Source organism: Cydia pomonella, chromosome 3, assembly GCF_033807575.1.
Source record: "Cydia pomonella isolate Wapato2018A chromosome 3, ilCydPomo1, whole genome shotgun sequence".
NCBI classification, from domain to species: domain Eukaryota; kingdom Metazoa; phylum Arthropoda; class Insecta; order Lepidoptera; family Tortricidae; genus Cydia; species Cydia pomonella.
Window position 1 is genome coordinate 22,246,600 of NC_084705.1, and position 14,387 is coordinate 22,260,986.

The 14,387-nt window shown below is 36.8% G+C and overlaps 1 long non-coding RNA gene across 1 annotated transcript; it reads left to right on the top strand.

Annotated features, from left to right (window-relative positions):
* The first annotated feature begins 3,976 nt into the window (after positions 1-3,976).
* Positions 3,977-7,213, top strand: LOC133516321 (uncharacterized). Its single transcript, XR_009799202.1, has 2 exons — positions 3,977-4,059; positions 4,908-7,213. It is a non-coding gene; the product is annotated as an uncharacterized LOC133516321 (long non-coding RNA).
* The last annotated feature ends 7,174 nt before the right edge of the window (positions 7,214-14,387 follow it).

Consider the following 14,387-nt stretch of genomic DNA (forward strand, 5'->3'; position numbering starts at 1 on the left):
ATATATGATTTTACCGTGCATGGATGGCATAAGTACTGATAAAACATGATTCTAACTCAATAAATTATAACATTACCGCAAGTAATGTTATTACAAAATATACGGGACATTTTATTAGCTTTCCAAAAATATAAGTTTTGATGCTGTATGATATTATACAACCAAGTAATGACGAATTTTGTTCAGCATGGGTCACTACGCTAATTAAGAATTGCAATTACAAAATGTAACAAATAATTTCAATTTCACGTAGAAAGCAATTCAATTAACAATTACAATTTCAAAATGTAATTATAATTAAAAAAAAACCGTTTTGAAATTAATTACTTTACTCAATTACAATTACTTTTATTGAATGAAAGTTTTCGATCATCTTTATTTCCAAAATCATATGAAATTTTTTAATGTGTTACTTACAACTTTGTAAATGTTTTGACTATTTATATTTAAAAAAAATACAAATGTGTATCAAGATTTTGTACAAAGGAAAATAATGTAATGCGAAATCCAAGCATTAAAATGTTAGATTTATTGCCATGGTGTTTCAATGTATGAAAAAAATAACAGTAAAGGTGAATACAGTCATGATTATTCAAATACCTATTTCTTTCGCCTGTTGGTTGGAAGATAGATAAAGCGTTTATTTGTTTGCTGCAAATACACACGATTTAGAAACACATAGGCAAACAGAGGAATACACAATTAACAAAATACACAATCAATTAAAACAAAATACAGACTCTAATGAATATTTTTTGCATATTTGTAAAATATAATTTTTAAGAAAAAAAACCGACTTCAATGACGGAGACCGGTGAAAGAAAGATTATTGTTGATTTTGGATTTCATACAATGAAATTAAAAAGACTGGTAAAATATCCGCAATAGGGTATTCGACTATATTTAAAATAAATTATTTCACACCATGCATGAAATAATATTAAAAATGGCTATTAGCTTGCTTAAAAGAGTTGAGAAGTACCCTCAACTCAATTCCTCATGGAATCCATCATCAAAACTCAAGCTTGACAAAAATGTCAAACCTAACTGCTTCACAAACATGCGAAGAGAACAAATTGCCAAACATGAACTATGCGGCGTTGAAGAGTTCACGTTCCATTCTGTTCATCATCAGCAGTTCCGCTTCATTAAATGTCACTTCTACAAATGTAAATGCTTGATTTGATGATGAAAATACTAAGATCACTATATATATATATATATATATATTTATATATTTATATGCCTTTAACATTTGAGGAGTTCCCTCGATGCCTCATGGACCCCATCGTCAGAACTCAAACTTGAAAAAAAATTGTCTTAAAAATCTAATTTGCTTCACAAACACAGCGAAGAGGACAAATCGCCAAACGTGAAATATGCGTCGTTGAAGAGTTCCATTCTGATCATCATCAGCAGTTCCACTTCATCAAATGTCACTTTTTAAATGTGCCTTATGTGGTTCGGAACTCAAAACAAATAGCACAATCGGATTAGGACCAACCTCAAAATTTCAGAACAGTCATTAAATTTGTATGTATATAAATACTAAAGGCCCCTTTTTCATGCCCACGCTATTGGACATTTAGGGACCTCGAGGAATCGCAGCTAAGAAAAATTAAACCAACCGTCTTGAGAGGACTCCGAATATGAAATCATATTTTTTCTTCTGGCACCTAAACTATTAAGCGGATTTCAATAAAATAGAGATCAATAGAACCATAATTAGTACACAAGTGCTATGCAATACAAAGTTACTAAAATTAACGAAGGAATTTTTTTAGGGCTAAATAATGTGTTGACATAGTGTTGTTAATATTTTTTGTGTGGAATTTCATAAGCTTTCACTTCGCTTTACACAATATTCATATTTAATATGCTAGCTACAGAGATAAAAGAAAAAACAAAAACTCGCATACTTTTTCCTGTGCCATCTAATCCTCGTGGTCCCCAAAGCTCAAATTTTAAGACACGCAAACGGGGATGTCAGAAAGTGTAGGTGTCAAATGTGATTACTCTCACTATTGTTTGAATCCCATTTAATACTAATTGTGGATCTACTAATGTCTATTTTATTGACATCCGCTCAATAGTTTAGGTGTTAGAAAAAAAAAATTCGGAGTCTTCTCAAGGCGGCTGTATTGATGTTTCTTAAATAAAATAAGTGAAAATAGGTTTTGAAGGGCAAGAGGAATCTATCGATACGTCATTTTAAAAAATCGGTCCAGTATTCTAAGCTACAGGGTGTACTGAATCATCAGTACTTAAACTCATAACCCTACCTTCTGGTTAAGTCGCAGTCAAGTAAAATATTGATATTGGGGTAGATCATGTACAAATGTATAGTTAAAAGTGGAATTCATATTCTTCCAAGTTTCCTATTAAGAGAATATCCCCTGAAAGGGTATAAGCGCTAAATCTGGGTTCAGCAAGTAATTTTAATAGCAAGATATATGTTTCCGCAAAGATATCACGGACTTTTTAGTGTATAATTTAATAAGCTTGAATGTTGCCTTACACGATATTTTCGAAAAGGACGTAGATTTTGAGTAAAATGCGAATTTCTCCTGGATGGTACACATTTTCCAAGATGGCTGCGATTCCTCGAGGTCCCCAAATGTCAAATGGTGTGGGCATGAAAAAGGGGCCTTCAATTTATATACATACCAAATTTCATGACTGTTCCAGAGATTTCGAGGTTGATCCTAATCCGATTGTGCTAAAAACTGGATCAAAATAAGAAATTTCTAAGTTTAATTCAAATCTTAGCACTGTGTATTACCGAGCTAAGTATATAACAATGGGATGTCAAAAAAGGTACAATACTATTATTAGCGTGATGTAAAAAGAGGTATTTCTCTAAAGTTATAGTCATTCATAAACTAAAGTTCGTACCATTAAAGTACTACCGATTTTTTTATTTTTGAAGAAGGGCTAAGAATCTGGTAATTTGACGTTTTACGAGTATAAACATAGATGACTTGACTGCTTGTACTCTTGTACATCCACTTTATCAGTAGAAAAAGGTGCGAAATCCAAATGTTCTATGGAAAGCTAGCCCTTCACGCCTACATTTTTTTTAATTTGCCTCCTTTTTTATCGACAAAGTAATTGTGCCAGAATACAGTATACTATTCTTACCAACCCATTTCTTCACCAGCACACCAGCAGCCGTTTCAAAACAAGCAAACAATCACCATAACATTTAAGCCACCATAGCGATGCATACGGACGGAGCTCTGAACGCCATTGCATGACTCGCGCTTGGCCAATTTTTTTTATTACTATTAATTATTTTTGACATTCTATGATTTATATCGTCCTATTACTGCAAATACCTATTAAGTGACTTTATGACAAAAGTGGTTTTTTTAGACCTTTAGAATTAATTTTTTCAAGCTTTACAATCTAGTAAAACCCATTTTTTGATACGACCTTTCGTTCCAAAAATAACTCACAGCGTAAGGCAACATATTGATGATTTGGTAGCATTATGTACTGGAAGAAATTGAAATGTGTATAATAACACAATGATTCATGTGTTCACCTCCAAGTAAAAACTGTTTCCATGTTTTACCGTGTTTTTGCATACTCATTTTATGAAATTATACCCGCTGTATATTCTAACAGTAGCTTCTATGTATACATATTTGGTATTTGCGTAAATGATTATCCAGCAAATTATTTATTTTATCCCAAGCTAAATATACCAAACATCTTTATATGTTATTGTCTGAAGATCTACGTATTCATCAAACTGCAATATCTTTCTGCTAAAAAACTGTACAGTGACTTAGTAGGTTTTGCATGTAACTTTATTCCAATGTTAACATGTAGTTGTACAGGCAGAACCAACTAAGTGCGCTTACAAGCTTCGCACCGTAGCTAACTTCACTCAGTTGCGACTCACGTGCCGATGTAACATTTGATGTTCTTATAATTGTAGTGAATAATTTGTTTACAATCCTAAGTTTATAAGTTAATGACACTGTGTGATACAAATGAGTGCCAGGAGTAGAGGACTCGTTAGTGTGGTCACGGAAGACAAGGATGCAAATCGTAAGTAATATTATTTTGGCCTAAATTTAAATTGGACGTTCGTATGATTGTATTGTATTTTCAAGACGTTTATGGTCCGTAAATGAATATTTTAACTGTTTTATGTATATACTATAGATTTTAATAAAGAAAAGACTTGGATAGTTCTGCAAAGAGGATATACCTCGGATGTAGGCAGGTACAAGGCCAATTAAAATATCCATGGCGCCCGCTGTGTGCCGTGCCGGCCGGTTGACAATGTAAGTAGGTAGGTGCCTACTTCTGTGTTTATCTGCAAAGCCCGAGTGTCTTTACCTAATATTTATATACCCATTTATTTATTTAATTGGCCGTATCTGACTAATTTAATTTACGGTATTTCTTGAGTATTTGGGCATGCCGTACATATTTGTGAATATAAATTCTGTCTCTCACTTATCAGTTTCTCGGAACTTATGTGTTGAAGGAAACTTCGTGAGAAAATGTAAATATATTCTACGACAACACTCAAAATTAATAGTTTTATTGACAGTAGCGTTCGCGTATCTCCGTTTTGACTCGGAATTTTGCTTTCGTGGAGATACGTTCTCCTCTATATGTCGCAATTCTTAACCGATTCTCGTGAAATTTAGTGGCCAGATTTTATGATTCAATAGAATTTTTGAACGATCCAGTTGCTGGATTTTTTCTGAATGCGGAATTTGGCATAAAGGACTTAATCGCCAATAACCCCTTATGACTATTGTGAGTTCACTGTGATAACGACTCAATGAACCAAGTATTTTTTACTTTTACATTTTCTAAGCTTAACGCGCACAGATCCACTAGTACATTTATAATAATAAATTGTCAGGGTATTTTTTTTGCAGATGAACACGAGCAGGAGTGTGAACAACGCCAGGCTTCAGATCTCGGCGAGTCATAAGAACGTATCGCTGATCAGATGCAGCAGATATTTAATGATAATATTTTTCTTGATGATAGCACGTCAGAGTCGGAACAAGAGCTTCCACGGACTAAGATAACATTGCCTGCAAGGCGAATCTCGGAAACTACATCAGAGTCAGAGTAGTCGTTATTCGGCGGCGACTTTTCTGATAACGATCCTACCTACTATCCAGACGAAGAGGACCAGCAGCGAGCTCCTGGCAACGACGGCGATGATGATGGTGATTTAATTACATTGCAGGACTTATTAGGCGCCACTGCTAATGAAAGCATTAAATCTTTTACTATATCACCACAGCCTGGCACCAGTCACCAATATGAAGAGATAAATCGACACAGTCTCTGAGATTGCTACTCTAATATTATCAGATGTGTTAGAGTTGGTTTGGCCTGAAGTGAAAACATTAAGCCGTTGGCAAGCTGCTGATCCGAGCTTGGAAAAAAAAACGTCGCAAAAAAAAAGACGTGCGGAAGGGTTGTCGTATACAACTAATAACCACATAAGAGCCCCAAAAGTCCCTAAGACAGTTGATTGTACAAAATGCTAATTCAAATGTACAGATACATTCACCGAACAAGACCGAGCGAAAATATGTAGAATCTACTGGCATTTGGACTTTGTGAGCAAAAAAACTTTATACTGTCTCGTGTTACAGTCCAGCCACCAAAGAAAGTCCTGGTAGAGAGAAAACGTCCAGCTAGACCTTAGGTACACTACAAAGTGTTTTTTTTTTATTTAGGCGCAGAGGAGCGACAAGTTTGCCAGAAATTCTTTTGCTCTACTTTAGGCATCTCACAGGCAACTCTCGGTGACGCGGTTAAAAACCGAGATGAAATTGGATTTTACTCCGGTGCTGATGGACGAGGACATCATATTCCGCCACATAAAACTCCCCCAGAAAAAGTGCAAGAAGTAGTTGACCACATTTCTTCCATTCCTACAATCCCTCCATTGTAAAATAATTGATAAAATTTCAGTTTATTCATTTCAAATACCAACAAATTATTACTACGTGCTAACAACTAGTTTCTTTAGTGAAAACACTGTAATGAGTAAAATTATGGAGCCTTCAATAAGAAATTCCAATATTGTTTACAGGTAAAACCTCTTATACTTTGGTCGATTTTCAGTTAAATTGAAAAAACACGAAAACCTATAGGTATTTACTATTATCTTGGGGCTAGTAGATACATTCTATGTAAAGTAAAGCTGAATTAAATAGATATACAGGCATAAATGCTTTCCTGAGGGATTTATACCAAAGTATATTTCTACAGGCAAAACCTATTAAGTGCGCGACTATTTAATTTTAATCTTATTTTTATCGTCACTTAGACACAACCTGGATCTTTTGTATGATTAGGTAGTAAACTAGATAAAATTATGCTTAGAAATTTATAAATACAGTGTAAATTTGTTCATATTTTTACATAGAAAAGAACATCCAAACATTCAAATATAGACCAATAGTGGGACCGGATTTTTGCCCTATAAGTTTCGATAATTCTAAAGAGTGAAAAGTGATGTTTATCTGGTATGGGACATATTTTTAAGCATATTTGTAATATATGAAGAAAATTTAGAACGAGCGTTAGATATAAATAAGGTATTTATGTATTTTTATTGATGAATTTTGAATATTGAATTAAAGTACAAAATTTAAGCATCGTCTTTTATAATATGTATGAGGCTTTATGCTATCAAATTTTTAGAAAAAAAATCAACGTGCTACTTTGTCAAACTCAAATTAGCTTATTATTTTGTCAATATTGAATTAAAGTTTGAAAAATCCACAATATCATATCTAAATTCTTAAGTTAATAGGCAAGGCAAAAAATTAGAAGAATAGGATTAGTGCTTTACAATTAATATGCGTTTTTTGTCCTGTAAGATCTAATATTGAATTAAAGTCCGTAGAGATAAGTCTATTACTATAAAATAATATATGCAGCCATTTTATGGAAAGTAAGAATTATCTGTGTGTAGCTTGCATTGTAATAGTAAAATCAACTTAAAAAGGCGCGAAATTCATAACCACGCCGCGCTGGTCCGTCAACATGTCGGCTCGGCGCGCGGGAGTCTATCGTAGCCGACCTAGTGAGCGATAGATACCTCGCCCCGCCCGCGCCCCCCGCTCAGCTTCGCAAGTTTTGTCTTTTCTTTCAAATCATTCATTTGTTTGTTTATCGTGCACATAAATTAGATGCGGACATTACATGAATTTAATTATAGAATAAAAGTTATTATGACTTCAAAATGAGTGAAAAATGTTTGATGTGTGTACTGTACTGACTTAGTAACAGAGAAAAAATGAGGAATTGAGCAGCTAATAACTGCGAGCAAATAATCTTTCTTGGTGATGGGAAAGTTAAATATTTCTACGGGAAGGAGGAACTACGTTTCCATAAAGTGTAGATTATACATTGAGTCGAAGGCTATACCGGCGTACAAAAGACTAATGGAGGTGGCATCAGAGGGCTTACCGCGAACCACGTTCGACGTGTTGCCTCCCTGTCATACTTACGTACGAATTTACAAGTGCGACAGAGAGGTAACACGTCGAACGTGGTTCGCGATAGGCCCTCAAATGTACAGCCAAGTGACGATGATGAAAATTACATTTTCAAAACTTTTGTCTTTTGTTACCATTGTGTTAGCCGCCTGTACTTACTTTCAACATATATTAGTAGTTTATGTTACTGCTACATAATAAAAGGCATTAAAATACACGAGTGTGGGCTTAGGAAACGAACGAAGTGAGTTTCTTAAAAAGATCACACGAGTGTTTTAATGCCTAATTATCTTATACCTTTAAACGAGCAATTCTTGTATATATATATTTCCGGGATCTCGGAAACGGCTCTAACGATTTTGCTGAAATTTGGTTTATGGGGGTTTTTGGGGGGTAAACAATCGATCTAGATTAGTCGTGTTTTCGAGTTTTCATGCGTTTTTCTTTCGACGCAGAATATGGTCGCTAATTTCGTGTTGCCGGCCACTGTCCGTCTGGTCCAGCGGGTTAAGACGCGGACTGCTAAACGAGTGTTACGGGTTCGAATCTCGCCTGGTGACTAACTTTTGTTTTTTTTTTATATGTTCAATTTTATAAATAATTTTTAATTTTTATTGTTTTAGACAAGTTTAATTTAGTAAAAGAATGTAGTTAAGATTATCACCTATACACCACCATATTACAATAAATAGTTAGTTATAACCGAGCAAAGCTCGGTCGCCCAGGTACTGTATAGTTATTGCAGGTAGTTCGCAATCACATTTTTAGCACAGGCATTATAAGAGAGGTATGGGCATTGTAAATGTCATCTGGCTCTGTGTGGTAGGGCACAGCACAGCGGATGTCATTCCAGATCTAGAGCAGAACCCAACTGGGGAAGTACTTCCACCTTACAGAAAAACGCAGCCAAATAACACTAGACCCTACTCATAGTGTTGTGTTCCTGCCGGTGAGTAAGGTTGCCAGAGCTCAACGAGGGGTGGGAGGGTGTTAGGGTCGGCAACGCGCATGTAACTCCTCTGGAGTTGCAGGCGTACATAGGCTACGGATACTGCTTACCATCAGGCAGGCCGTATGCTTGTTTGCCACCGACGTAGTATAAAAAAAATTAAAAAAAACACAATTAAAATATTTCATACGACATGTGCTAATTATTTGTCTCAGTGTAAACAAAAATATATCATAATTATGATATCAATTTTCAAATTCAAAATGACGGACATGTTTTATAACTTATTTTAAGAAATTATGAGTAGTTTAAGACTTTAAAAAGCAAGAAATTGTTTCTTGCTTCTGTTTGTATATGTATCATGTAGTATTTGATGTTTTCATTATTTTTGAAAGTCCTCAGGGTGCCGATTACGAAAATGACATCCATTATGGAACCCAAGATGGCGGACATTCATTTTTCTTAAAAATCGGTATGGGTGTCATCTCCGAGGTTCTTCGAGGTTCCGATTACGAAAATGACGTCCATTTTGCAATCCAAGATGGCGAACATTATTTTTTCTTAAAAATCGATATGGGTGTCATCTCCGAGGTTCCTCGGGGATCCGATTACGAAAATGACGTTCATTTTGAAATCCAAGATGGCGGAAATTATTTTTTCTTAAGTCGATATGGGTGTCATATCCGAGGTTCCTCGGGATCCCGATTACGAAAATGACGTCTATTTTGAAATCCAAGATGGCGGACATTAATTTTTCTTAAAAATCGATATGGGTGTCATCTCCGAGGTTCCTCGGGGTTCCGATTACGAAAATGACGTCTATTTTGAAATCCAAGATGGCGGACATTAATTTTTCTTAAAAATCGATATGGTTGTCATCTCCGAGGTTCCTCGGGGTTCCAATTACAAAAATGACGTCAATTTTGGCGGTTCTTGTTGGTGCAGATTTCAAAAATAGACACCATTTTAGAATTAAAGGTGGTTGATATCACGGCTACACACATCGACACCCATTTCAAAAAGTAGCGTCCGCCATATTTATTTTCAAAATAGATGCCATTTTTGAAATCCACACCCCTAAAAACCCAGAAAACAACACCCATGACGACTTTTTCAAAAAAGTGACGTCCGCCATCTTTATTTCCAAAATGGACGTCATTTGTAAAATTAGTACACATACATCATACAACATGAAAACTAAAAACATTTCCATCCTCTTTTGGGCAGTTGTGTAAGTCTGTGATAACCCTAGGTAGGTACGGAGACCTTGAGCGGTGTCGGCATTTACGCAAACATCAAGGCGTCGGCCCACTGTTACTTTTTACACTGTGCTTTTAGTGTGTAAACGAAAACGTCACATGATATATAAAAAGAAAAATTATTTTATCTTATACCTTTAAACGAGCAATTCTTATATATATATATATATATATATATATATATATATATTTTTTTTTAAATACAATGAAAAAAAAAAACATTAAAATTGACTATAAACTAAACAGGAGTAAAAGTAAACAAAAAGAAAGACACAAATACAAAAATTAATCAAACAACCCGTCCCGAGCCCTCCCAGACGCAAAGGTGCCCATCACGCTCGCCGCGTTGCCACGCTGAATCGCGATAGACAGCCTCTGCATCAGGAATGACCCGGAACGAGGATCATGACCCCTCTCCCTCAACCGCCGCCCCAATTCGCCCAAGAAAATTTTTGGCCTCGGCACACCAACACCCGGACGTCTCTACCGCTAACGGGACAAACATATATCTCGACAGCAGCGCCGAGTACTTATCGCGCTTTCGGAGTGCCGCAAATTCAGCCGCCGCTCCTGCCGTCCGGACAGTCCGGCCAATGTGCGAGGCGGCAAAAGTGCTGACACAAGTGGCATCCCAGAGAAGACACTTACCCCTTTCCCATGGTACAAGAGTCAGCCCGTCAGGTCTTTTGCCATCGGACCGGCTCAGTCCTGGAGGCTCCATCAAGCACGGTACATTTGCTGACAAAAGTGCTCTCCTTACAATATCATTTAGGGCATGGTGCCGTGGAAACCTCCCCACGCCCCGACAACAACTCAACGCATGGTGACCATTACTCTCAACCATAGTGCCGCAGATGCATATGTGAGGTTCGCAAACATCGCAGCCCAGGCGAAGAGCGACAGCCACCCGCATTGAGTTGTTGTCGAGAAGGGTACCCACATGTGGAGAGGGAAGTGCATGTAACCATGCCCCCGCCTCAGGCCTAGAAACAGCCATAAGCCTAGCCTTGTCTGTACCCACAGCGTTTTCCAGCAGGCCATCGAAAATTCGCCTCACGCCTATATCATCCCACATGCGCTGACGGTCCGGTTTATCTGGCATCTCTGCATTCGGATTGAGAGCCCTCCAAGCCTCCAGAGCATCAGACGCAAAAGGGATTGTGGCCCTGTCACCATCCAAAGATAAAATTTTAGTGACAAGGTCCACAACTCCCCCCGACGACGCCAAGAAGGCCGGCAGACTGATATCACGAGCACGCCGTATGCCCAAACCTCCGTTCCGTATGGGCAAAGATGCCAGAGACCACTGATCCGGATTGAGGGAGACATTTAGTAAACGCTCAACCGACTCCTTCAACACACAGTCGAAGGAGTCGATATGAGCGGGGAGCAACCAGACTGGTACGGTGCGCAAAAAGTAAATTATTTTAGGCACGGCAAAACAGACCCGCAAAAGAACCAAAGCTACGTGCGCCGGGAGATCCCTCAATTTCTCTACAGCCAACAGGAGAAGCTGCCTTCTCTCTTCGAAAGCTTCCGGAAACGCTTCTGAACAAATTGGAGAGCCCAATAGAGCGAACGACTGAGCAGACACCTCCTTGAGACCGGGGAGCAAACTACTGAAAATAGAGAAAGAAGCACGGGTCTCAGCACTGCAGGGGAAAAACTCGCATTTTTCAGGATTGACCTCTAGACCTAGAACCTGAAAACGTGGCAGGAGAGTAAGCAGATCCTGTTGCACATCCTCTGGCCTACCCCCGAGGGTACCATCATCCAGGTACCAGATGTTTAACGGGGACTTTAGCTCAGAAATTGCTTTCTGTATAGCAAGGCTGAAAACCAGAGGACCCAGAGGATCCCCCTGCTGCGCGCCTACCTGGCAAAGGACAACGGAGCCGTTGTAAAAAAGATTAGAAGGGGAGGAATAAACTTGAAAAAGGAAGGGATAGAGCGAAGGCACCTTCTCCCTGACCTCCGAGAGCAAAACATCGCGCTCGACCGAGTTAAATGCGTTCTTGATATCGACCTTAACTATAACACATTCCTTATTCCTAGAATCCTGCGTAAAAGCTCGAGTTGCGTGTATAGCAGCCTCACAACCCAATCTAATACCAAACCCTAATTGGAAAGGTCGCAGATAGGCCGCCATCTCTTCACGCACCGCTCGACACCCAAGCTTAGCCACCAATCGGCGAAATGTGCTACCAATTGCGATTGGTCTTAACCCGCCGCCCTTCTTCGAAAGCGCGCACAATGACAATATATATATATATTTCTGTGATCTCGGAAACGGCTCTAACGATTTCGCTGAAATTTGGTATATAGGGGTTTTTGGGGGTATACAATCTATCTAGATTAGTCTTATGTTTGGGAAAACGCGTGTTTTGGAGTTTTCATGCGTTTTTCTTTCGACGCAGAATATGGTCACTAATTTCGTGTTGCCGGCCACTGTCCGTCTGGTCCAGCGGGTTAAGACGCGGACTGCTAAACGAGTGTTACGGGTTCGAATCTCGCCCGGTGACTAACTTTTTTTTTTTTTTATATGTTCAAGTTTATATATAATTTTTCAATTTTTATTGTTTTACACAAGTTTAATTTAGTAAAAAAAATGACCTATGTAATAAGAGAAATCGACAATAGATGGCGTTACTCTGTGACAAGTGCTGTAAGGTTAAAATCGATTGTAAATAATAATAATTGTCAGTTCACATTTTACTTTTTAAGTTTATGTTGATTATCACCACCATATTACAATAAATAGTTATAACCGAGCAAAGCTCGGTCGCCCAGGTACTATATTACTAACTGTACTAGGTTGCCTTTTTAACAAGTTGGTCCAGTCCATGGTTGCCTACATTTTATATAAAAATCGGTTAATCTAGGCGACCATTAACTGGACCAACTTTTTTAATACGGCAACTTTCAAATAAGCTTTCATTTGATATATCATACGATGAAATAACAAACAAAAAAACTATCCGTACGCAATCTTACAAGGCAACCTACTTGAAATGTATCACTGTGAATTTTGTCTTACATTTATTTCATATCAGAAATAAATAACATGAGGGTGCATATACCTTATAACGTATCTCTATATAACTATCGGTTATCAATATTAGCATTAGCGGTTAACAACAACATTCCCCTTAAAACAAGTAACTATCGCGAGGAAAATACCAAGTCCAAACATCTGAAAAAAATCGGGAAAGAAAAGCTGCAACTGGCTTTTAAAATGGTACAAGGAAGGGTGGTCATCTGTATGAGAATGTGTTTTTTTGTTTTATAGTAACAACAAAATAACAATTTTCTATTGCTATTAATTTAAAACACACTTTAGGAATTTTTTTGATGGACCGTAGACGCAGTCGAGGGCACCCCGCTCCCCACTACCGTTGTTCGCTGCCTCCTACCACAGCGCGCGGCGCGCACAAACTTGCCGCGCGTTTGAAACGTAACGTATTTATATACATAAGCAAGGAATGCATACATATCAGTAATGAGTGTCGCCGTGATTTTATATTTCTAAATTTTTGTTTAGTAACTGAGATCATTGTTAATCATCGATTATTATTAACTCTACAAACTTTAATTCAATATTAGCTATACTACTTAACCTGAAATCAATATCTAGACAAGCACATTGTCTACATGTCTAACTTTTTACTAGAATACTAAGTTGATCGATAATATCGTAATTTTGCAATATCAGCAACTCTAATTCTATATTTACAAAATAACTCGTGTTTTTACGTTTACCAGAAAGCAGCTGTTCCAGATTTCTAAAAACTGAAAATTGTACATAAATTGAAGTGTTATTCGATATGCTAAAGTTTTCTGTAACTTTAATTCTATATTTACTTAGTTATTAGCAAAAATTAAAATATTTAAATATAACCGAAAGCTCAACCTTAAAATTTCTAACTTTTACCAAAGTATTATTTAACATACTCCCAATGACATATCAAAAAAGAAAAAACTTTAATATTATCGAAACCCATTTTTGTTCAACCGCTGGTCTAATATCATTATCTGAACACACGATTTTTGCACTTAATAGGTATTTGCAGTAATAGGACGATATATGTATTTAATTATACTTTGACATGGCAAATATTTTATGATAGATTTATATACCATTGTTTAAAACTACCTCTATAACATTAAATTGTATTGTAAATTGAATAATTAGATTTGACATTGTATCCGACGATCACTATACGATAAGTAATTGCTTATGCATCCTTTTACATTAACTATGAAATGTATTGAGAGATAAATAAACTAAACTAAACTATATAAAAGGGATAGTAGACGGTTTTTCTTTTAATAATATTTTTGCTTAGAATCAGTAGGATAATGCCATCTAGGGGTGTAGCACTGAACTTTAATTTGTGAGAACATTACCAGCATAAAAAACACACGTCACATTATATCTCGTTTAAAATTGCTATACATTCTTAAAGATGAACAAAAACACTAATACATATGTTTCACTAATCAACATCGACAATTTAAAATAAGGCATGTACCAATCTAGTACATTGATTGATTAAATAATTTGATGCATCCCATGTAATTAATTGATCCTGCCCCACAAGCCCACGTCCTCTATTAGTTCATATTCAACTAAAGTGACCTGTGGACTGGTTGTTTAGTTAATAAATAATTTCAATTATA